Raw genomic sequence first — 25,706 nt, forward strand, 5'->3', positions numbered from 1 at the left:
AGCTTCTTCAGCTTCCTCACGATCCTCTGGCCACGTGGAGGCAGCGCAGGTGCTCCAGGGCGTTTGGAAGCCCTGATTCATCGCTCAACCCTTGAGCGGAGCAACTTACAAGCCTCAGCGGTTAGGGCTGCCTGCTAGAGGCTTTTGCCCGTCCTCCTGCTGCCCGGCCAAGCTCCTCACTGAGAGTCTTCAGATGTCCTCAGTGGCCAGGGCAGCGTGCCGCCCCAGGGGGGCTAGTGGCAGTCCCAATCCTGCAGGAGGAGGCTGTGTGCGAAGCAGGGAGGCAAAACTCGACGGGTCCAAATGAATTTTCCTTTAGATCCTAGTAAATTCCTGGAGCTCCAGAATGAGCAACTTCTCACGATCGTTTTGAGTCAGAAAAAACGGCATGCCCGGTTCCAGGGGGCAGAGCCCAAAGAGCTTATATGACTCAATCCAATCACGAGAGGATAAGGTCAACCCATTCTGGATACTCCTCCCCCCCTCACTATGGAGAACCCCTTGGTACAAGCGTTCGTGCAGCACTTAGTTGATTAGTTGCATGAATACTGCAGGGGCTCCCTGTAAGCCAAATGGCATGACTTTGAATTGGAAATTACCAAGGGGCAGTTGAATGATCCACTCATCCCCTTCCCTAATTTGGATGTGGTAGTAGGCTTCTCTCAGGTCTAACTTCATGAAGATTTTACCCTTGGACAAGTGGTTCAGCATATCCTTCATGAAGAGTAAGGGGAGGTGTTCTCTACACTAAAGTCAACACAGAGCCTCAACCTCCTTTTTTTAAAAAAGAATACTGGGTCTGCTACTTTGGAATTTGCAGGTTGAATAAACCGTCTTGCTAAGTTGTCATCAATGTATCTCCTTAGTTCCCCCACCTCTCTTGGAGTCATGGAGAACAGCTTTGGCTTTGGTAGGTTGGCCCCTGGTACAATCTCTATCATGCAGTCGGTGGAGTGATGAGGAGGGAGAAGGTTGCAATCTTCTTTGCTAAAGACCCCCGCTAGTATACCCCCCACGGTATTTTTTTTGGTATTTGGCGGCAACCAGGCAGGGCCTCTGTGGCAGGGGCAGCAGCCTATAGCTTGTTATTGGTGACATGTCTTACAGAGACTTGGCCTGGGTCTGACTTTACAGGAGGCAGTGGCCCAAGGTCTATAGTCAGCTTTCTATAGCTGCCTTCCCAAATGATGGTTGGTCCCCACTTGTCTAGCCAGGTGAGATCCAGTATGATGACTCATTCATTTTGGGGGCTATGATCACAGTTCCCAATGATGCCCCATTTCTAATGCAACCAACTCCATGACTAAGGTGGCCGGTACTCCACCGATTAGTGTGCCATCGATCTGCTCAAAGTGGATGGGTCACTTGAAGGGACTTGTGCAAATGCCTAGCTGCTCAATTATGGGGAGGCCGATTAGACATCTGGTGCAGCTGGTGTCTATGGCAGCTTCCAATTCACCTTGGGTTCCAGTTTCCGGCACTACTATCCGGGTTTTGATAGTAAAGGGAGGAGTGGCTACCCTGATCATTGGGTCATCCCCCCGACTGCTTCCTTCAACCAGGTTTGGTAAGCCTTCCTCTACTAGAGCATCCTCAAAGATGATACTGAGATCATAACACTTCTGTTTTTTTTTAAATAAAAACTTACTGATTACCAAATTTCCAAGCTCAATTTGAGTATGGAACAAATCTGCTCATGTGTGCATCACTACTATTCACAGCTTCTCAATTATGGGATGACCTTCCTGAAGATTCAAGATTGACCAGATTACTGATCAATTGATTCTTCCCACTTCCAGGCTGCCTCATTTTGGGAAACTCTGAATTATTAATGAAACTCATATCATATTCTTTGCTACAAGATAGAATTAGCTTCTAAAGTTGGCTAGTGGAAATTAACATTTCCATATCAACTCCAGAATAATTTGATTTCTGCCTTGGCTGCTGCTTCTTACTCTCCTACATCCACCTACACAGCAAAACAATAAAAATATGTAACTTAATGCTGGCTAGAACTTCAGCATAGAGTATGACTCAGGTGTTGTTAAGAGAGTTACATAAAATACATCAAGAGATAGAGACAATTGGACAGAAGCAGTTCCACAGAGAAAGTCTGCTTACTAGAATCATTGCTATGACAAGGCCTAAAGTCATTAGAATTTCACACAAAGCTTGCCACGTGAATGATGTCCACATAGATGCATTTAAATGGGTATCTTCCCACTACAAGCAAGAAAAATATATTTGTTTCATGCCCTCACGGCACTAGGCCTATTGCTTCAGTAAGTTACTACTTCATCATGACAATTAAATGGTAAAACGTAACCAAAGAAAAAAGTCTTCCACATATAGAGAGGTCAGACAACCAGCATTTCCCCCCAAAATCATTGCATCTTAGAGAACTGACTGAACTAAATTCCTCTTGTGGCATTTAAAACATAAATTTCAATTGTTATGTTTCATCAGATAACAATACCGCAATATTGGAGTAGAAATTCCATGCTGAATATAATAAATGTTTCCACAAATCTGTTTACTTCATTATTCTTTTTTTCACTGTGACATTGCCCACAATGTCATATAAAATTGACCAGCGTCCTTAAAAGATGCTAATTTCTAAGGATGTCTTCACATTGTTCTTTAACAAGTGGAAAATAAATCACCAGCATGGCTTTGAGTACAGGACTCATGAAATAAATGAAAAACATAAGATTATCCTTTTGTACAATTCTTCTTCATTCCAATCTGGGTGGTATATTAAAATTTCATATAGAATTGGGCCCAAACATTCTAAAATAAAACATTTTAAAGTTTAAAGACAAATACGCAGAAGATAAATACAATGTGCAATCTTAAATAGGTCACTTGTTAAATGGAAGCAATTTTGTTCAAATTACACACAGAGAAAGAAATGTTCTTGTGAGAGAGACTGCATCTTTAGTCTCCCTTATACAATAACAATCTTGCCATACTGGAAAGCCAAAGAGAACAAGCCTTAGTTTCTATAATCCTATAGGGCTTTGGTATGTCAAGGTATTTGGACAGTTCTACTAAACTATATTATTCAGAACAATATAGCAGAAAGATTTTCCATGATTTCATACACTTGTAGTAAAATCTACTACTTGGAAAAACTGACCAAGTAATATATTGTTTAATGAATGCATGATTCAGGCTCAAGCCATGTGACTTAGAAAATATGCATGTTGCTTCATTTATACCTTTTCCTAAGGCTGCAGCCCTAATGAGAAATGATTCCAAATGTTTGGAATCATTGATACAGTAATACAGGGAGATATAATGTAAACAAGCTAAACAAAGGAAAGAAAATAGACAAAGCCAATCAATAGTCACAGTGAACAAATAGATGAGATTTTTCTATTTTTTTTTTTAAAAAAATTAAACAAACCTAAAGCGAACAGACATAGACACACACAATACATAAAAATCATCCTCCAGTAACATACAGTATGTTGATTGGTTACAAAGCTTTGTGCTTTCTCACAATAGTCCCCGCTTGCAATTTACACAAAATCTCATATCATCAATACTATGTATGTATGTATGTATATGTATAATGCTCGATTCCCAGTAAGGGTATGGCTAGCTGATGAGAGCTAAATAGCTTGAAATAGATCTATACTAGTCTCCCTTTATTTATTTATCAGCACAAATATAACATACATACATACATGCATACATGCATATTATGATTATTAAACATTCATTTGACTATAACTGTTATTACATCCTTTTATATAAAATATTCTAAATATCTATATTACGGCATTTCATTACATCCTCCTAAAATCATCCAATAACATTACATCTTTATACCATGTTCTATATAAAAATTGTTTATATTTAATAACAAGGCTTTTAAACATCCTCTCATAGTTTTCATTTACAATTTGTATAAAGTTTCATATTATGAATCTGGTGTATATATATGCATTATTATCATTGTTATTTATTTGACTATAACTATTATCACTCCATTTTATACATAATACTCTAAATTTAACTAAATTTAATTTGTATTATGACCTTTCATTACATCATCCTGTATCCTTCCAGTAATAGTGCAATCTTATATCTCTTGCCATTTGTAGTATTAGTGTTCTGGTTGCTTTCTTGTTAAATCTTATATGGACTACTCTTAGCAACTTGTTGCTCATTGCATATCTTGTAAAAACTCGAAACCCTCCATCTGTTCCTTCCATCAGCTTGCCTTTGGTTATCACTGATGCTTCTACCAAAATTTCTCTCATTACTTCTGTCAAATTTTCTCCCTTTTCTTCTTCTATACTTTGAGGTCTGAGGTAGAGTTCCAATCCATCGATCTCCCTTTCCATATTCCACTCTTACCATTTCCAACCACACTCAGTTTACTGTCAATATCAACAATTTTCTTATCTCTTTGTTCATCTTTTTCTTTAATGTTTAGAACTCTGTCCTCAACTTTCATCATCATTTGATAAGTATCCTCAATTTTTCCATCTATTTTTCCTGTTCTATATTCTCCATTTTCTTCTCTATATTCTGTTATTACTAGTATTTTTTGAATTTCTAGCATAATCATATGCAATGTTAATGTTTCTTTTTCATGTTGTGCCATTCTTCCAACTTATAAACACTGCCACTATAACATCCAAGGCTTTTTAGTTAAATTTCAAGCAAGTTCATTATCTTTCAAGTCAAGGCTTTCTCTTCACTCCAATCCAGCTACTGATAGTACTCCAGAAGAGCACCTGTATAAACAACCCATGCTCTTTCCACTATCACTTTCAATAAACAAACTGAGAAGCTTTGAGATATGTCAAACGTTCAAAGAGAAAAACAATGTTTCCAAGCCTCCAGCCTCTAAGTGGCAGTGTTACTTCTTTTTCCTCTGCTTTTACGTCCCTCATTGTGTTCCAAACTTAAGGAGAAAAGTTCTTAAAAGAAAAACAATCCAATCAAGCATTAAAAAAGAAAATTTTAATTCATAAGATGAAAATAAGAGAAAATAGAAGAAAAATTAACCAATCCAATTTGAAAAGTAGGAAACATTTGTAAAGATTCCATCCATAAAAAGAAAAAATTAAAAAAGATAACACACTAAATTTAATTCTGGCTTAATCTCGCCGCTTACTCTCTTCTGTCTTCAATTTTAATTTCACTTTTGGGTTTTTTGGGTGATCTCTTCTCTAATAATAAAATTTTTCTCACCAATTCGACAAACTTTCTCTCCCGCTTTCCTTCCGTTCTGGAGCTGTCCCAACTTCAGCAGCTTCAATGGCTGTATCTCTGTTGCCAGAAAAAAGTGTTTCTCCTGGATCAATCAGGGACTTTGCGATGTCCCTGAGATCAACAGGATGTGCACTTCTCTATCACTGTCTCTATGGGACGGTTTAGGTCCAAAAGGACCATCCAGCAGTAGAGATATCGATGGCGATCTTGGAGCTTCAAGATCGCATGTCGTATCATCGTGATGTCAGCTCCATCCTCACCAAAAATTAATGAGATTTTTCATTGCATGTTCAAATTCTTGCTTTTCCAAATCTGTTGAATATGGGCTCAGTAGTTTAGAATTACAATTTCTTCTTGTAACAAAAAGTCTATATAAATAGTTCACAACATGCAGAATTAAAACAGATGAACCTTATAAAGAAAAAGTGCCAGCTCTGTATTATACATACCTATAAATAAAGTAATTAGATCATGTTTTGAGTTAGGCAAGTAGGTAGGTGCTTCCCCCACTCCAAGTTTATCATCATTAGCTTACACATCTGCAGAGGTTTTCAGTAAGATAGACACCTAGAGTTATCATTTTAATATCCCACAGTAGACACATTTTAATTTCTACAATGATGCACGCAGCAGGGGAACCTGACCTGTCCATGGAATAATTATCACTTGTAAAGGAATTTGATAATCAATGAAAAAAACAAGATTCTCCTCAATTGCTATCTCAAACAATACAGGGATGTATTGATTTATTTTACTGTGCCTTCAGATGTCTCGACAACTGGCAATTATATGGACAAATCCCTGTACTTTTCCTGACAATGTTTTCCTAAGTGATTTGGACCTCCTTTTTCCTACGTCTTAGAAAGAGGACTGACCTAAAGTCATTCAGCTGGCCTTATATCTAAGGCAGGATTAGAACTCATCTCTAGACTTCTCATCCAGGACTTAAACCACTAGACTAGCTGGCTCTTATAGGCAGTATATCATTAAATTTATTTGCATATGTATTCTTTGTTCTCCATGTGAACCAACCACATTTAAGACTTTGAGGGAAAAAGGGTGTTGGTACTTACCTGATACGCCTCTTCTCATAGTGGGGGGAGGAGTATCCAGAATGGGGTTGACCTTGTCCTCTCATGACTGGATAGTCAGATAAGCTCTTTGGGCAACGCCCCCTGGCCAGCAGGACTTCCCCATATTTGATGAAGAGCTCCATCCGACTCCTTGCACCATTCACTCCAGACTCTTAATTCAGTTCTTAGCTTTTATCGTCTTCAACATCATATTTATATAACTTCATAAAACAATGAACATAACACTTAGTCGTACAAACATAGTCAGGGAGGGACTCCCCACACTGTGAGAAGAGGCGTATCAGGTAAGTACCAATGCTCTTTCTCCATAGTGAGGGGGGAGGAGTATCCAGAATGGGATGTACCAAAGCCTGCACGTCCCTAGGGAGGGAGACCCCTGAGGCCCCATGTCCCCATGTGCTAGTTGAGGCGTGGGCCCCGCCCTGTGAACCGCCTGCAACACCCTGGGGCCAAAGAGGCTTCTGCCGAGGCAAAAGAGTCCAGTTTATAGTTCCTAGCAAAGGGAGAGGGGAAAACCCACGTGGCTGCCCTGCAGATTTCGGCCAGTGATGTCTGCGTGGCCCAGGCCATGGACATGGCTGCGCTCCGTGTGGAGTAAGTTGTGATATGATTGGTGTCTGTAAGCCCTGCGATTGGTATGCAGTGGCAATGCAGGTTCACAACCACCTGCCTATTGTGGTGGAAGTTACCTTGTTACCCAGGACCCTGGTTGGAAGGAGACAAACAGAGCTTTGGATTTTCTGTTTGGCCTGGTTCTCCTGAGGTAAATCCTCAGAGCCCTCCTTACGCCCAGAGTGTGCCATTTCTTTTCCAACGGGTGGGAAGGGTCTGGGCAGAAGTTTGGCAAATCAGTTCCTGGGCTCGATGGAAGCAGGGGCCCACCCTCGGATGAAGGACGGATCCAGTCGTAACCCCACCCTGTCTTGGTGGAAGACGCAGAGATCCTCCCTGGTGGACAGAGCTTGCAGTTCGTATATCTGCCTGGCGGAGGTGATGGCCACCAGAAAGGCCAACGTAAGAGTCAGGAACTTAAGGGAAACTGGCTCAAATGGAGCGCCTGTTGGAGCGTCCCCTACCCTGTGTAAGTCCCAGGAAGTGTACATGAACACCGTGTGTGGTTTGGGGTTGGAAGCCCCCTTGAGGAATTGCCTGACCATAGAATGGTGAGTCAAGCTCTGGTTCCTGCCACGCAGGAGAACTGGCGAGATGGCTGAAACCTGTCTCCTAATCATGTTACAATGGTTCTCCTCTTAACTTCTCTGGCAGGTTGCAGTCGGTGTTGGTCGGAGGACAGAGGTTGACCGTGCCAGCTCAGTGTAGCGGCGGACGTGATGTGCCGATGCCTGGAAGCTGTCAGGATCTGGATGGGGGTGAACAAACTTGTACTCAATCCTGATAAGACTGAGTAGCTTTGGATGTTGCCCCCAAAGGACAGCCCAGACCAGTGATGGGCAACCTTTTTGGCGTGGTGTGTCAAAAATCGGCAAAAAATCTAGCATAACTCGCGTTGTGTGTCACTTTGACAAAAACATAATTTTGCGCAATTTATAGTTTAAACTACAAAAATGTATAATTGCAATATATAATTGTATTTAATAAACCAAAAACAAATTATTTAACATACCTGCTTAGTAACTTTGTTCATCAGTCGATTTGTATGTTGTCCTTGATATTATTGAACTTGTTTGGGGTGCCGTGAACCAGGGCTGTGGAGTCGGCTGCTTCCAGCTCCACGTCCTCATCAACATGCCGCTCCAGCCCGCCCCTGCTATGAATATTCCTAGTGACGCGAGGGCGAAGAATATGAATATTCATAGCGGGGGCGGGCCGGAGCGGCATGTTGATGAGGACGTGGAGCTGGAAGCAGCAGACTCCACAGCCCTGCCGTGAACTGAGATAAGTGAGGGGGAGGGCGAATTCTTTAACTAACCTGCCTATTAGTGACTTTTTTGTAGACTCTCTGTGCTGGCCTGACTGGAGAGAGGCGCGCACTGTTCCCGCGCTCCTCTCCTGCGGGTCCTCCCTCGCCGCGTTGATGACGTGTGTGCGCACGGCACGCACGCCTTACCAGCAGCCCCTGCGCTCAGAAAGGGGTGGTGGCGATACAGTAAGTGAGTGTGGGCGGGGGAGATCACACGTCCCCCCCCCGTTCCTCCAGCACAGATTCTTTCATCCTCGGCGGCCGTGCAGGAGCCGAGGATGAATCGCATGAAATCCTGTGTGTGTCACCCCAAATGGCTACGCGTGTCAGCACTGACACGCGTGTCATAGGTTCGCCATCACTGGCCTAGGTTCACCTGGTACACCAATTGCGGCCCTATTTGGATCGGGAGGCACTTCAAACAGTCACTCACGCCCTTGTCACCTCAAGGCTAGATTACTGCAACGCGCTCTACATGGGGCTACCCTTGAAAAGCGTTCAGAGACTGCAGCTAGTCCAGAATGCAGCCGCGCGAGCGATATTGGGTGTACTGAGGTACACCCACATTACACCTGTCCTCCGCGAGCTGCACTGGCTACCAATTGGTCTCCAGACGCAATTCAAGGTGTTGGTTATTACCTTTAAAGCCCTACATGGCTTAGGGCTAGCGTATCTGCGAGACCGCCTACTGCCACATACCTCCCTGAGGTTGGTGAGATCCCACAGGGTGGGCCTCCTTCAGATGTCGTCAACCAGACATTGTCGGCTGGCAGCTCCCCGGAGGAGAGCCTTCTCTGTGGCTGCTCCGACCCTTTGGAATGAGCTACCCTCTGAGATCCAGACGTTACCCACTCTCATGGCCTTCAGGAAAGCTGTTAAAACCTGGCTATTCTGGCAGGCCTGGGGCTGTTGACCTCACTGTTGAGGTCCAGCCCCGATCAGAACAAATGCATGTGTGGTAATTTTAAATCTGTCTTTCCTTTTTTATTATCCCTTCTTCCTTCTTTTTGTAAGCCGCCCGGAGTCCTTCGGGATTGGGTGGCCTATAAATTTTATTAATAAATAAATAAATAAATAAATAAGTAAATAAATAAATAAATAAATAAATAAATAAATAGGAGGTGGAATGGATAGTTCTGAAATTAGACTGTGGGAAAGGATAGAGTTGGGAGGAAAAGCTAGATTGCATAGTCAAATAGAGGGAATAAAATACATAAGGGACAATTATGGGAGGAAAACTAAAAAGAAAATAAGATTGGACGTGGGTAAGGGATGATGGATAAGGCAAAATAGAGTAAAATAATAGTTTTATGAATATATTTCAATAATGTGTATTAATATTAGAACTTTAAAGGTTGGATTATTATTTTAGCAGTGTGACAAATATCAGGAAATATTTTAACATAGATGGATATGAAGAATTGGAAAAATAGATTTTGAATGACTGTACTACTAAATATGTATAAAAATATGAACAAAAGTGGATGGCTAGAACTTAACAATAAGTGATTAGGTGTATGTGTGTGTATGTATATATGTATGTATCTATGTGTGTGTATATGTGTGTGTGTGTGTGTATGTATGTATGTATGTGTGTGTGTGTATGTGTGTATATATATATATATATATATATATATATATATATATATATATATATATATATATATATATATATATATATATATATATATATACATGTGTATTAATAGAAGAATTATATGGATTGAAGAACTGGAAAGAATATGAATTGAAGTACCTTAAATGTATACATGATTGTGATTGATACTAAAACTATATAAGGAGATATTGAATAAATGAAGAATGAAGGATGGACCTTTGATTTAATTAAGGAAATATGAACAACAAAATAGGTGGTAAACATGTCTTTGAATATTATAGCGCTATGAAAGGGGGGGTTAAGGGGGATAGAAAATAGTGGGGAATAATAATTATATATTAATATGTTAAGATATACAAAAGTACAGAAAGATGGTTCAGAAATGAAAGGTGATAATAAAAGGCATGTATAAACGTTATGAAATAATGGAAATGAAATGTAATATTTAGGAATAATAAGACTATATGAAATGTATGTTACCCAGTTACCACACCATTCATGCACTGATATATAGAGAGATTATAAAAAATAAAAATTTGATTGGGAAAAAAAATTGTCTTTAGATAATTAAAATGAATATTAGCTGAGATAATTTTATTGATTATATTGCTCACTCAGTGAACTTTTGGCTATTGTTATACTGTTTTATCTTTTATTGTAAACAGACTCAGGAACTACAGGAAGTCCTTGACTTGCAACAGCTCATTTAGTGACCGTTCAAAGTTACAACAGCACTGAAAAATGACGTACAGCACTTATGACTGTTGCAGTATCCGCATTGTCATGTGATCAAAATTCAGATACTTGGCAACTGTCTCATATTTATGACAGTTGCGGTCAACTGGGAAACCAGATTCACTTAACAACTCTGGCAAGGAAGGTCGTAAAATGGGGAAAATTTCACTTAATTGTTTTACTTAGCAACATAAATTTTGGGGTCAATTGTGGTCATAAGTTGTGGACTACCTGTGTTTCTTTTTTCTGGTTGAAAAGTGGTTTTATACTTTACATTTATGAGAGTAATAATTAAATTTATATGCTGCCTGACTCCCAGCAATTCTGGGTCACTTTACAAAGATTCTATTTTGAAAAGGCAATCTATTGAGAATGCTGTGGTATAACCAGTATAATTAATACTTGTTAATAAACCTATTTTCACTTTTGTCTGTTCAAACAATTTTATAGCCAAAGAAGCTGTTAATTTCAGAATTCACTGCCTTTAAGCAAAGATGCTATGGAATAATATGCAAGAATGCCCAATACTGAGAAATAAGTTTCTAGGAGTCATGCTACATATCCAGGGAACATCTTCTTACAAAAGGCACTCTCCACCAACCTAGGGTTTCTTTTGTGTTCTTGGCCTGCTGATGTTACTACCCTGCACTTCCTAACCACTCCTGTTATAATAGAGAATAATAGAGTTGGAAGGGACCTTGTAGGTCATCTAATCAAAACCCTAATCTAACACCCCCCACCTGAAGCTATACAAACTGATAATGGTCATTCAGTAACACTAGCGGCTTTTAATCCTGGTTGCAAGCCAACCTAGGGATGAAAGCTCTGCACAAATGAAATAAAGATAAATACATGTAGTCCTCGACTTACGACCACAACTGAGCCCAAAATTTCTGTTGCTAAGTAAGACATTTGTTAAAAGAGTTTTTCCCCATTTAACAATCTTTCTTGCCACAGTTGTTAAGAGAATCACTGCAGTTGATAAGTTAGGAACATGGTTGGTAGTGAATTGTGCTTCCACATTGACTTTGCTTGTTAGAAGGTGGCAAAAGGTAATCATATAATCTTCGGATATATCAACGGTCGTAAGTATGAACCAGTTGCCAATCATCTGAATTTTGATCCCATGATCAGAGGGATGCTTCAAAGTTGTAACGATGAAAAATGATCGTAAATCATTTTTTCTTAATGCTGTTGTAACTTTGAATGGTTACTAAATGAACTGTTGTAAGTCAAGGACTAGTTGCATTTGGTTGTTCCTTTTTATCTCTTATTCTAGATATGGTTCTTGCTGGAAGCTAGTACTAGTATCTTTGAGTCCAAAATTTATGTTGCTAAGTGAGACATTTATTAAGAGAGTTTAGCCCTATTTTACAACCTTTCTTGCCACAGTTGTTAAGTGAATCACTGCAGCTGTTAAATTAGTAATATGGTTGCTAAGTGAATCTGACTGCCCCATTGACTTTGCTTGTGAGAATGCGGCAAAAGGTGATCACATGACCCCAAGATACTGCAACCGTCATAAATATGAGTCAGTTGCCAGGTGACTGAATTTTGATCACATGACCATGGAGATGCTGCAATGGTTGTGTGTGGAAAAATGGTCATTATTTTCAGTGTAACTTTGAATGGTCACTAAATGAACTGTTGCAAGTTGAGGACTACCTATATATTTTAAATTGTTTAAATTGTGATTTTTTAAAAATTGTGAGCCGCCCAGTGTTACTTTTGCAAGAGGGGAGGCTATATAATGTATTTTTCAGAGTATAAAATGCATCAAGATTTTGAAGAGGCAAATTTTAAAAAAAAGTTTTTGCAAACCTGCCAAAAATGACCTGTTTTTCGCAAAAACGGGCCCAATTTTTGGCAAAAAAATGGGGGCATGTCTCGCCTTTAAGAGGCTTGGCCCATTTTCTGTCAAAAAAAGGCATGCATAGCATTTAGGAGGCTTATAGAATACTGCTGGGAGGGAAGCAAAAAATGGCCCGTTTTTGTAAATTTTTGCCCACCCCAGCCCCCAGGACCCCTCTGGAAGCCTCATGTATGCACATTTTGGTGAAGAATGTGGGGATTCAGGAGGCAAAAAATGCTGTATACAGTGTATAAGACGCACCCAGATTTTCACCCTCTTTTTTAAAGGACAAAGGTGTGTCTTATACTCCCAAAAATACAGTAAATCAAATCAATGCAATGCAATCAACCAACACAATGCATACAACCAAACCAGACAAATCAATGGCAAGATTTCAATCCAATAAAGAATACAAACTGACAGCAAACCACATTCCTTACTAGCACTGATGTTGTTACCTAGTTTGGGTAATGAAATGTCTGCACGAAAACAAACAAGCTCAGAGAGCACCGAGAACGCCTCCTTTCAACCTTGAGTTACAAATATTCTTCTTTATGGGTCCAATATATGGGCGTCAAATGCTTCAGACAGCAGCAAATGAAATCTTAATCCATCAATGCAATCAGTGGATATATGAATGCAATCAATGAATGACCAAGGAAGACTCACCAAAGGCTAGGTCTCATTTTGGAACCCTGGGTTTCCTCCTGACAGTTCCCCCACCAGGGATTGAAGCCACTTCACGGCCTCCATCATATGCCAGACGTTGAAAACCTGGACTTCAAACCCAACATTGGTTTCTTTTATGACGAATTCCACTCTGGCTTTTAAAATTTTTATATATATTTTTCAGAGACATAAAGTACAGGAGACTGTGTGTACAGTAGACACAATTGAACCCCAAATTTGCTAAGTGAGACATTTCCTAAGTGAGCTTTGCCCCATCTTACAACCTTTCTTGCCACAGTTGTTAAGAAATCATGGCAGTTACATGTTTGTTAAGTTACATGTTTGTTAAGTGAATCTGATTTATCCATTGACATTGCTTGTAAGAAAGTTGCAAAAGGAGATCACATGATCCTGGAACCCTACAACCGTCATAAATGTGAGTCAGTTGCCAACTGTCTGAATTTGTTTCATGTGACCATAAGGATCAGTTGTAAGTGTGAAAAATGATCATGTTCCTTTTTTCAGTGATGTTGTCACTTTGAACGGTCACTAAATTACCTGTTGTAACTCGAGGACTACTTATACTGATAAAAAATTCGTCAACTGGGGCCTCCCCTGGAGGAAAACCAGGATATCAACTCAATTCTCGGAAGGGGAAGGGGAAAAAAAAGGGGGTGAACCACCACCTCCCCCTTCTTCCACGAAGACAACACTGCGATCTCAGCGATCCCAGCCAGATCCGGAAGAGCCCCCCCCCCCTCCATCTCCGCTGTTTTAAATCTCTGGGACTCTATAAGGTAGACTGCCCCTGCATTGGGAAACTCTCCCGGCCTGGGCCAGGAGAGCTTAGAAGAACAGCAACACCCGCTTCCTCCAGCCACAGAGCCCCCTGCCCTCCTCACCGGGCCTCCTCGCTGATGCAGCTGCCCGCTCAGGATCTGCCGGCGGCGTCTCCGCTTGGGGGGGGGGGGTCGTGGTGGCCGCTCCCGCTCAGCAGCATCCACACATGAGGACGGCCGTAGAAGAGACTTAGCAGCCGGAATGCGAAGCGGCTCCGGAATTTGGGAAGACGCGCCCGCCAACGGCGATCTCCAACTGAGCCGGCTTGGAGACTAGGCCGCCCGGGCGCCGTCGCTAGGCAACTGCGGCCCCGCCCTCCCTCAACTCCGCTGAGGCTGCCGGGCCGAAAGAGGCTGGCCCTGGCCGCGCATGAGCGCTGGTTTGCTCTGCCCGCCAGCTGGAGCGGGTGGTCGGTGGGTTTTGGGAACTTGGGTAGAGCCTACACGTGTTGTAGTGGTGCTGGATTAGTTGGCCTGGTTAAGGGGTGTAGCCTATGATAAATGCTCTTGATAGTCGGCAAGTGATTTGTTTGCTTTCATAGGATTGGTTTCCATTTTTCTTTTAATGTTTATAATTTTAATGTTTATAATTTATATTTTTTTATCTTTGGTGATATTCCCTCCCCCCCATGTGTCTTGGTTTTTTAAAATAAAGTAGTGAAATATAGCAACAGAAAATATGATAAAGTGTAACCCATGAAATGCGGATTAAATCAAAAGAAAATATACAAAATGGGGATGAGGGATTGAAATGAAGAAAATAAAAATTTATCCATAAAGGATCAAGATAAGAGTCCTTTAACATTACTCACTCTAATCGTATAGACCAACAGTTTGTGATTTTTTTAAAATATCATTCATTGTCAGCCATTTGGAGTGTTGACATACACAAGGGTGGTGGCACATTTCTTTATATTGCAAAGTTCATGTGCTTTTTTGCAAGATGTTTTATCAATAATTATGGCTTATAGAAATTGCCTGATATTTCATGTTACTCATCTCTAGTCCATATGACACTTTAATACAAATATATATTTTACATGCTGTATTTGTAAACCATTGGACTGTAAATATGTAAACTTCCAATCATATTTTTATATGTTGCATTTTTATCTATCTCTTAGCCCAAACCACCTCACAGTGGTTTGACTTCAGCAGCAAAGTGGTGAACGCCTATCCGACTCGGTCATCCTCAAACCCTCACAGCTTCAATCTCAAACTGTCTACTGTGGACCTCACTCCATTCTTAAGAGTCCATAAAGGGGGGTGTGCATAAGTGCACCAGTGTGTGTACTGTCCCTGTCTTACTGTCGCCATTTATCTGTATTTACTTCCTTTGTTCATGTTTATGTTCATACCTATACTTGTTATCTTGAACATGTTTGACAAATAAATAAAATAAAAAATAAATAAGTAGTGTTTTGTCTCAGGGATAAAACTAAGATAAAGCCACCCAGAGTCACTTAGTTGAGTTGGGCAATAATAGAAATCAAACAAACAAACAAATATAAAATCAACAAAAATAAGATGAAATTAATAAAATCAAATTTAAATAACATTCTTGGTTTGAGCTGACTCGAAGTCACTGGAACCTCTGTGGTTAGCGACTGAATTTAGGTTTTCTCCAAACCTAACTTTTTTAGCTGTTACATTTAATTATAATAATCCTTGACTTATGTATCTGTTGCTGTGGCCATTTGAAGTTATAATAAATTTTCCCCAAAAGCTACTTAACAACCCACTTCCAAAATTCTGACTGCTGCCTCCCCTAAAGTCACAACGTCCAGCCGGCATTTAAAGCTGTTTGCAGCTTTCCATAGCCACATGACTGATTTATATTTTTGTTGAAATTTGTACTTTCACTTTTCAGCAAAACATAGTGAACAGTGAATTCACTTAACAATCGTAGCGTGTGCATTACAACCATTGCAAAAAAGGTAAAATTGGGTTGTCACTGGGTGACCTGCTTTACGACCATTATAGGTAGTTTCCATTATGATCATGAATCAAGGACTCTTGATTACAGAGACTAAACAAACAGGTTTGCCTTTTTTTACATTTGTTTATTGTTAATGTAGGAACACTAGGAAGTTAAAACATACCCTTCTAGAAAAATGAAGTATCCTGGGAAATATTGAAAAGGCAGAATATTATATTTTCCTGGATAACAAATGGAGAAACATGTTTTAGATAGGAAACTCTTAATAGCCCCCACCTTTGTCAATGGACCATTAAAATGCCTGAGCCAGTCTACATAACAGAGATCTCCCCCTCCGGCTCCAGGGTGATGGGATTAAGGCATGATAGTATTAGCCCTTTACCCATCTCACCACATGTCACCTGGGAGGATTGCTTCAGCCAGCAGGACAAACAGGCTTGGATCTCAGCACAGCCTACAAAGTTGCCCCTGCACTGCTCCCTGGGAGACTCACCACCAATCAGAATGCATTTCTTACCCAGGAATGGGAAGCTCTGGGGTGGGGCCCAACAGAGGGCATTAAACCAGGAACTTTCAGCATCTTGCTCTCTTTTCTTCTTCACCCAACATCTGGAAGCATGAGATCCCCCTTTTCTGTTCAGGAGCTCAAGCGATGTGATCCTGTCCACCATTAAACCATCTTTCCAAGCAGCCTCCATGTTTCCAGTGTCGTTCTCCCCACTTGGAACTGAACTCAGAAGGACATTTCTTCCAACAATTATAAATGCACAAATGCTCTGAAATGCAAAATACCCAGGAAATAGAGCAGGTCCAGATATGGACAAATGTGAGACTCACCCCATTGAGAACTGAAATGCTGATAGAATCTCAACATCATGAGAGAAGGGAGCCCTATGCTACACATTAGAGCTTAGCAACCAGCCGCACATCGATTAATGATCCATTTATTATCCTGCACATTTAGATGCAATAGTTATTTATTCAAATGTTTTATGTGACTGAAAATTGCCAGGGAAGCTGATTCAAAACAGATTAAACAGCAGCCACAAACAATTCATTCAAGTTTAATCAATGACAACTTTAAATTTGTTGTGTATGTCTTATTGTATTTTACAAACTGCACAGATGGGACAGCTATTGAACAATGCAAAAAACAACAATTTGGGAAATAAATACCTAAACCGCCATTAGATGAGGCAAAGGAACAAAAAAATTGAAGAGAACAGAGAAAAGATTTCTACTACTAGAAAAACAAGGTAGATTTATTGATTGGTTGTAAACTGCTATGGAGAATCAGTTTGGTATAGTGTTTAAGACACTAGGCTAGAACTCAGGAAACTAAATTTTAGTCCTACCTTTGGCACAAAACCAGCCTCGTGACCTTGTTGGGCCAGTCACTCTCTCTTAGCCCTAAGAAGGAGGCAATGGCAAACCATTTCTGAAAAACGATAAGAAAAATGCAGGGACTTTTCCAAGCCATCTCCAAGAATCAAACATCATTGAATGGAAGGGGGGAAAGCATAGAACTCTATATTAAGGGAATATCATGGTAATACCAGTTTATTTGTAATTTGGCCTGCACTGATTGCCCCTGAAACCGTAGAATGAATCCGCTGTTTTGTGATCCTTCAGCCTTCACGAGAGTCAATTTTTTAATACTTTGCCTGTTTTTTTTTAATTTGCATGTTTCAGTAAATGAGGTAGAAACCACAAAGACTTTACAAGTATCATGTCTTCACTGCACACATGACATTTTGCATCATTGCATCATGTTGCAAATGGTTGGTCTTTAGGAAAACAACAGACACACTGATTAGGATCCTTACTGGAATTGATGAATTAAAGCAATTGGTTTTTAGATCCAGTTAAAAGAACATTTGGACCAACAGCATCTGATTCTCCTTCATCCAGTCACCATTGAAAATGAGAAATTAAGACCACAACATGGAGTATACTAATAAATCTTGTTCCCCAGTGTTGAAAGAAATGTCCGTCTGGGTTTGGCTCCAAGTGAGGAAAAAGACACTGGAGACGTGGAGGCTGCTTGGAAAGATGGTTTATTTGTGGACAGGACCACATGGCTTGAGTCCTGAACAGAAAAGGTGATCACATTATATAGTGAAGGAAGGGCTGAGATGCTGAGTCCCTGGTTTTATGCCCTCTCTGGCCTTTGATCTTGAGCTTGTATTCTGATTGGTTGTCAGACTCCCATGGGGCCATGCAGGGGCAACTCTCTAGGCTGCATTTTGAATCCAGGTTTGGTTGAGTTCTCAGATGCCATGTGGTGAGTTGGGTAAAGTTAGGGTGACCAGACGTCCTGCTTTTGGCGGGACAGCCACGCCTTTTCATAAATTTTCCCACGTCCCGCACGGTTCTTTAAAAAACACGCTTTTTTTGGCGCTCGCAGCTACCTCGCTCCCCCGCCCATCAGCTGCTAGCTCGCTGGGCTGGCTCATCGTTCCGTTCTATCCTACAAATTTAAGCCAGCCCAGCCTGCTGCTCACTGATTGGATTGGCCTGGACTCCAGCCAATCAGTGAGGTGGCTGGGATGGGAAATTTTCAGCCACGTGCTGAAAATTTTCCATCCCAACCAGCTCACTGATTGGCTGGACTCCGCTTAGCTGAGCACGCCTGGGCGAGTCTCCATTTCATTTCGTCTTTTGGGGTTGCAGCTGCGCTTACTCACTGGTGAGTAATCATGTTATGGATTGGTACCGGTGGGAATCGGGAGGCGCTGCGGGGAGGAGACAGCCCTCCTCTCCTCCTTCTCCCCCTTTGCGGAGTTCATTTCACCTCCTCGCGTCACAGCCAGCCCCTGTGCTGCGCCGCCACGGGCGGCAGAAGCTCCGGAAGCAAGTGGAAGTTCTCTGCGCGAGTGAAACAGCCGCCGCCGCTCGCGCAGAGAACTTCCACTCGGTCACGGACTCACGGAGCTTCTGCTGGTGTGGCGGCGCCTGTGCTGCGCGGTTCCCAGCGACCACACTGCGAGTCCGCAAGGCGTGGTCGCGTCCCGCCGCCCTCCCCTGTGGCTCTCCTGCCGCGGCGTCCATTTCAGTCGCGCAGAGAACTTCCACTCACTTCCGGGGCTTGTGCCGCCCGGCAGAAGCCCCGGGACCGAGTAGAAGTTCTCTGCACGAGGTGAAACGGCACGCCGCCGCCTCGCTCTCCTGCCACAGCGTCCGTTTCAGTCGCACAGAGAACTTCCACTCGCTTCCGGGGCTTGTGCCACCCGGCAGAAGCCCCGGGAACGAGTGAAAGTTCTCTGCGTGAGGTGAAACGGCACGCCGCTGCCTCGCTCTCCTGCCACAGCGTCCGTTTCAGTCGCGCAGAGAACTTCCACTTGCTTCCGGAGCTTGTGCCGCCCGGCAGAAGCCCTGGGACCGAGTAGAAGTTCTCTGCAGGAGGTAAAACGGCATGCCGCCGCCTCGTTCTCCTGCCGGGGCGTCCGTTTCAGTCGCGGAGAACTTCCACTCGCTTCCGGGGCTTGTGCCGCCCGGCAGAAGCCCCGGGAATGAGTGGAAGTTCTCTGCGCGAGGTGAAACGGCACGCTGCCGCCTCGCTCTCCTGCGTCCAGCGTCCGTTTCAGTCGCTTCCCTTGTCCATCTTGATTGCTGGAAGCAGTAACAAACGGCGCGTCCGCTCCGCAGCGCCCTGACAGCCACCCCAGCCGGCGGCTACCGGGCCTCGCTGGAGTCAATTGCAAAACTGCGTTCAGCGCTTTGAGGGCCTGAGGCATCTTGGGAAATGCAGTTCCCTATCGGAAAGAATGGGGTAGCTGCGAATTTGTAACAACATAATATAACTTGGTGCTTCGCAGGTTACGAAAATCTCGTTTGATTTGCACACTGTTTTTTAAAAGTTAGATAAAGAAATTATGCTGTGAAAGCGACTAGAAAGCCCCCCCTCCCCTTCCTGTGTGCGAGAAAGGGAAGGAGAGGAAGGAAGGAGGGAGGGGGGAGAAAAAGAAGAAGGGAGGGGGGGAGAAGATGGAAGGAGAAAAGATGGATGGAAGGAGATAGAATGGAAGGAGAAGGAGGAAGATGGAAGAAGAAAGGAAGAAAAAGAAGAAGGGAGGGAGAAAAGAGGGAAGGAGGTAGGAAGAAAAGGGGAAGAGAGGGAAAGAGCAGAAAGACAAAGAGGATGAAGTTGATAGGCAAGAGGAAGGGGGAAGGAAGGAAAAAAGAAAAAGAGGGAGAGAGGAAAGAAGAAAAGATGGAACTAGAAAGGAAAGAAGGGAGGGAGGGAGGAAAGGGGAAGACAGGGAAAGAGCAGAAAGACAGAGAAGGTGAAGGTAAATAGGCAGAAGGAAGGAAGAAGGAAGAAATAGGAAAGGAGGGAAGGAGGAAGGAACAGAAGCGAAGAGGAAGAGAGAAATGGAAAGAGCAGAAAGACAGAGAAGGTAGATAGGCAAAAGAAATGAAGCTGAAAGAATGGAAGGAGGAAGGAAGGGAAAAAAGGAGGAAGGAGTGAGTGAGGAAAGAAGAGATGATGGAAGGAGAAAGGAAGGACGGGAGGGAAAGAGCAGAAGACGGATAAGGTGAAGGTAGATAAGCAAGAGGAATGAAGGAAGAAGTGAGGAGTCTCGAGGAGGGGGAAAACATTTAGTGACCAAAGTTACAATGGCATTGAAAAAAGTGACTGATGACCATTTTTCACACTTAGCGACCGTTGCGACCATTTTTCACACTTAGCGACCGTTGCAGCATCCTCATGGTCACGTGATAAAAATTTTGTTTGGCAACAGATTCGTATTTATGCTGGTTTCAGTGTCCTGGAGTGACCTTTTGACAAAAAAAATTTTTTTTAATCAAGCCCCCCCCCCCCCCCCCGGTCAATGGTGTCCCTCTTTACCAATCTGAAAATCTGGTCACCTTAGGTAAAGTGCCAATATTATCATTCCTTAATCCCATCCCCCCTGGAACTGAAGTGGAGAATTGTTTATTATGTAAAGGGACTAGCTTTGCCTTCTTAATGGCCCATTGACAAAAGGGGGGGAGGCAGGAAGCTGCAGGAAGTTTCTCTTTAAAACGTTTCTCCCTTTCACATCAAGGGAAATATAATATTCTGCCTTTTCAACATTTCCTAGGATATTTCATTTCTCTGGGAGAGGGCTGGGTGATACCTTGGTCAAAAATACATAGAATCTTCATCTTAACAATCATTCATTTAGTGACCATTTTAAGTTACTTCAGCACTGAAAACAGTGACATTACTGTTTTTCACACGACTGTACCAACATCCCTGTGATCTCATGATTAAAATTCAAATGCTTGGCAACTGTCTCATATTTTGTGACCTTCTGACAAGCAAAGTCGATGGTTATCACTTAATAAACACATTACTAATTTAACAACTATGGTGTTTCCCTTAAGAACTGTGACAAGAAAGATTGTAAAGAGGACAAAAATTCAACTTTTTTGCTTGCCAAGAGAAATTTTGGGCTAAGTTGTGGTCATAAGTCGAGGACTGCCTGTAATGATGAAAAGCTATTGCTATTGTGGAAAGTAAATATAATTCATCTCCTTCTGCCACTCACAGCTTGCAAATATTCTGCCCAACCTTTTTGCAGTTCTCCAATCTGTCTCTTTTGCTCTTCCAAAGCTTTAGCAACTGGATTCTCAGTTCTTCTGAAACCATACCATTTATTTTCTCAAATTAAGTCATCCCCAGAGAGAACACACCTACTCCAAACATACAGCTTGAAACTGATTCAATTTCTGCTTAACCCATGACTGAAACCAAGGAGCCTCACTAACTGAGTTTAATGGCACTTTCCCTATCATTCCGGAGATGGTTATTCGCAGAACAGTTAATCATTGGCTGACACAGAAAGCTTTTCTCCGTCTATCAGTGTCAAAAGTTCTGCAAAGGTTTGGTCTGTCAATTTAATAACAGGGGTTTTTTTCCCCCAGGGGATCCGACTACTCTTAGATTCTGCAGTGTCCTGGGATTGTATCATTCTTGAGTTTGGTTAGAAGTGTTTTTGCATCCATATTCTCTATTACATATACAATCGCAGATTTTCCATCGACTATAACTAAATACCTCACTTTCATTATACAACATATATTCAATTGCAAGGAATATTTTTTCAATAAACCTAATTCCCTTACATTCTTGATTGTCTGTTTAATAACAATATACCTTTATATAATCACTTATCCCATTCTAAATATTTTTACAATATAAAAAAATACCCACTATTTATATTTGTATATCACTATTTTCAATTATGTATAATCCCACCAATCATCTATCGAGTATGCTTATGTTCATTATTGTCCTTGTACATCATACATTCAAACAAAGATGTTATTCCTTCATTTTTCAACAAGGTATTCTAAATACTCACTTCATATATATACCAGTTTTTGATTACTTCCTTATTAAAATTGTTTATCAACAACAGAATATCTTTATAATATATACTTAGACTTATACATTATATCACCAATCTTCTATCAAGTATACATAAATTCATTGTTATCCTTATCTATTTTAAAACAAAAAATTCTAAATTATTCAATTCATATATATATCAGTCTTTTCTTTGTATCGTTATTAATCTATTTCACATCATAATTGCATTATCACTTAACTCCTTCAATTAAAATATAGGTAAAACATTTTTCATTTCCAAGTTTTTTTCCCCAACCACTCATAAAACAAATCCCATATCTTATAGAATTGCTCATCTTCTTGTTCTCTAATTTCAAATGTCAATTTACTCATTTCAGCGCACTCCATTATTTTTCGAATAACTTCTTCCTGTTTTGGTATTGTTTCATTTTTCCAGTTTTTTGCAAATATGATTCTAGCTGCTGTTAAGACGTTTACAATCAAATATTTTAAGTCTTTGTTATAGATTTCTGATATAATTCCCAATAAAAAAATATCTGGTTTAAGATCTATGTGTTTGTGTATCATTTTCTCCAACCACATGTGAATTTTAGTCCAGTATCTTTTGGCTTCAATGCAAGTCATGTGGTTCTCCAACCATATTACATGTGGTAATATGAGCCCGGTATCTGATGACATTTCCAGCACTTTTCTGATTTATCCTTGGACATTCTTGCAATTCTCATTGGGGGTAGATGCCACCTGTAAAACATCTTATACAAATTTCCTCTATATGCAGTAGACATTGTCATTTTATAATTTTGAGACCACAATTTCTGCCATTTCTCTAAATCAATCCCATGCCTAAAGTTTTTTCCCCAAGCTATCATGGTTTTTTTAACTTGTTCCTCTTGTAATTTAACCTCCAATAAATATCCATATAATTTTTAATTACTTTTTCATCAGTACATGCTAGAATTTTATCTCAGTCATTTTATTGTAAAAACCTTTTGATTTTCTATCTTCATTATATCTAGATTGTATCTGTACATATGAGTACCAATTCATTTCTATTCCTTCTTGTTTTAACTCTTGGATAGATTTGAGTTCACCCTCTGCATTCAGTATTTCAATATATCTAACTGTTTGTTCCTTTTTATATATTACTGGATATGAAAATGCTTCAATCATTGATATCCAGACTGGAATGTTTAAGTAGTGTAATCTTTTAACCTTTTCCCAATTTAATAACAAAGCCTCCCTTTAAAGTAGGATGTAAAGTGAGATTTGGACATTAAGTGTGAAACCTACTGGGTCAGGCTGGACAGCTTCTCGGGGGCCGTTTACTTCTATTTTAAAAAGCCACATAGGCAGAGTTGCAGCTTGCAACAGAACAGGAAGCAAGTGCCTAATCACAAGATGTTCTAGCCAACGTCCCTATGTAAAAACCTCTGTCAAAAGTCCAAACCACAATTAAAGTTCATTAATGACACGTAGTCCATACTTGTAACAAAAGGAGAAGTAAGACCCCATCTCCTTATAAGGCTTTCTCCTCAAGGTAATCACTAAGAAATGAGTTAAGTGTTTCTGTGTTATGCTGCCTTTGAAAATGTATCAGAACGTATGCTTCGATAATGAAGGTTGTTCAGAACTTGCAATGCTAGCCATGGGCTAGCTTTCTGAACCTAGCTGCCAAATAAACTTTTCCTGTATTCTGAGAAGTCTAAAGCCTGTAATTTTCTGCAACAATTCTGGCCACCGTGGGCAGGATTTAGAGTGATATTTTGCTGAGGACGGAACGGACGACCAGTGCCCCATCGAAGCCATCTCGCCCATCTTCAGGCGCCACAGAGACCTTTCTCTGGAAGAGGGCTGATGACCTCTCTTGGGCATCCGGAGGACATCATTGATCCAAGAATCTGACCAGGGACCACCCTCGGGCGGACGGAGGCCGCGTCTGATCGATGCCAAGTTGGCGGATACGCTGGCAGGCTCCAACGGCGGTGGCTACAGCTGCTGCTGCTGCTGGAAGGTAGCCTCTGGAGTTGTGCGAAGGTAGCTCGGGTAGCCTCCGGAGTTGTGCGAGGTAGAGGTGGCTGCGACTGGCTGTTTTTTCTTGTTCCAGGCCCTGCGGGAATCGCGGATCCCACCTTCGTTGCCAGTTTTAAAGATTGGGTGGATGGAAACGCAGGAGCCATGGATAGCCAGAAAGATGATCTTTATTGTTACAGAAGTAGGATGACGGCGATTCAAACCTTTCATAAAACACGCCCAGTATTTATAGTAGCTGTAACAATTATAATAACCAATCGGGGCCGGGTACTGCACAGCAACTGCCGATGCAGTACCTCGGCCAATCAGGGAAGATTAGCTGTTAGGGAAGGCTAGCAACAGCCCCTGCTGCGTCCTAGCCAATCAGGGAGCAGCAGAGCTGTTGCCGGCCCTTTTGTATGTTTCAGAATACATAACAGTCTCCGCCAGAGAAATTATCCTCACCCCCATTGTTCAAGCCTCAAGGAGGTTGTTTGCAGGGATCAGTAGTTAGAGACACATATGCTGTTGTTAATCAGGTTGCTGCAGCCTGTCTCAGTTGTGAAAAAACAACCCAAAGACAGGATGGAAACTTCCTTTGGAAGTCCTTCTACAGGGCTCCCAGGTGCTGTGTGGCAAATAGATTTCCCCACAATATTCCCAGAAATTGGGATTTAGAGATCTCTTGGTTTTGTGTGTACTAAAAGACATTGTGCCAAGATTCGGGGTGCCTTTCTGTAGGGCCTCAGATTCTGGTCACCATCAGATGAATTAAGAGCCCCACCCAGATGCAAACAATGTGTTATTTTGATCTTTAAAAATATGCCAGCATGGGCTGGGAGGTCAAGATAGAAGAATTTGGATCTTTAAAAATTAAATTTACACAAGCTCAAAATCTGAGAGAAAATTTTTACAAGATGTTCTATAGATGGCATTTAGATCCTAAAAAGTTGGCTTCTATGTATCCGAATGTACAGCCTAAATGTTGGAGGTGTGGTTCTCTTGATGCTACATATTATCATATATGGTGGACCTGCCAAAAGGTTAAGGCATAAATAAAAATATGGTGGGTCATGCAAAATGTTTTTAAAAGAAGGATAAAGTTTAGTCCTCAGTTATTTTTACTAGGTATATGTACTGACTTTACAGTGGTAGAGACCAATTTGATTCTGCACCTGATAACTGCAGCAAGATTGTTGGTGGCGCAATATTGGAAGAAGGAAGACTTGCCTACAATCCAAGAATGGACATTGAAAGTAACAAACTTAGCTGAAATGGCTAAAATATCGGCATATCTCAAAGATCATTCAAATGAGAGATATAAACGAGACTGGAAAAAATGGATTGACTATATACAAAATAAATACGGGACTAAGAAATTCCAGTTAGCCTATGCTTAAGATCAGAAATGATTTAAACTGTTAAAAGTCAGTTCA

At 41.3% G+C, this 25,706-nt stretch overlaps 1 protein-coding gene across 1 annotated transcript in view; it reads right to left on the bottom strand.

The window, feature by feature from the left end:
* Window positions 1-14,244, bottom strand: part of ZC3H12B (zinc finger CCCH-type containing 12B) — a 93,791-nt gene extending 79,547 nt beyond the window's left edge. Inside the window, exon 1 of the mRNA XM_087727810.1 lies at window positions 14,024-14,244. The gene's annotated coding sequence lies outside the window, so the exon portion shown is untranslated. The remainder of the gene's footprint in view (window positions 1-14,023) is intronic.
* Window positions 14,245-25,706: the final 11,462 nt, after the last annotated feature.

This window comes from Thamnophis sirtalis, unplaced genomic scaffold (genome assembly GCF_051295495.1).
Source record: "Thamnophis sirtalis isolate CommonGarterSnake01/CBP01778 unplaced genomic scaffold, rThaSir2_p1.2 scaffold_13, whole genome shotgun sequence".
NCBI classification, from domain to species: Eukaryota; Metazoa; Chordata; class Lepidosauria; order Squamata; family Natricidae; genus Thamnophis; species Thamnophis sirtalis.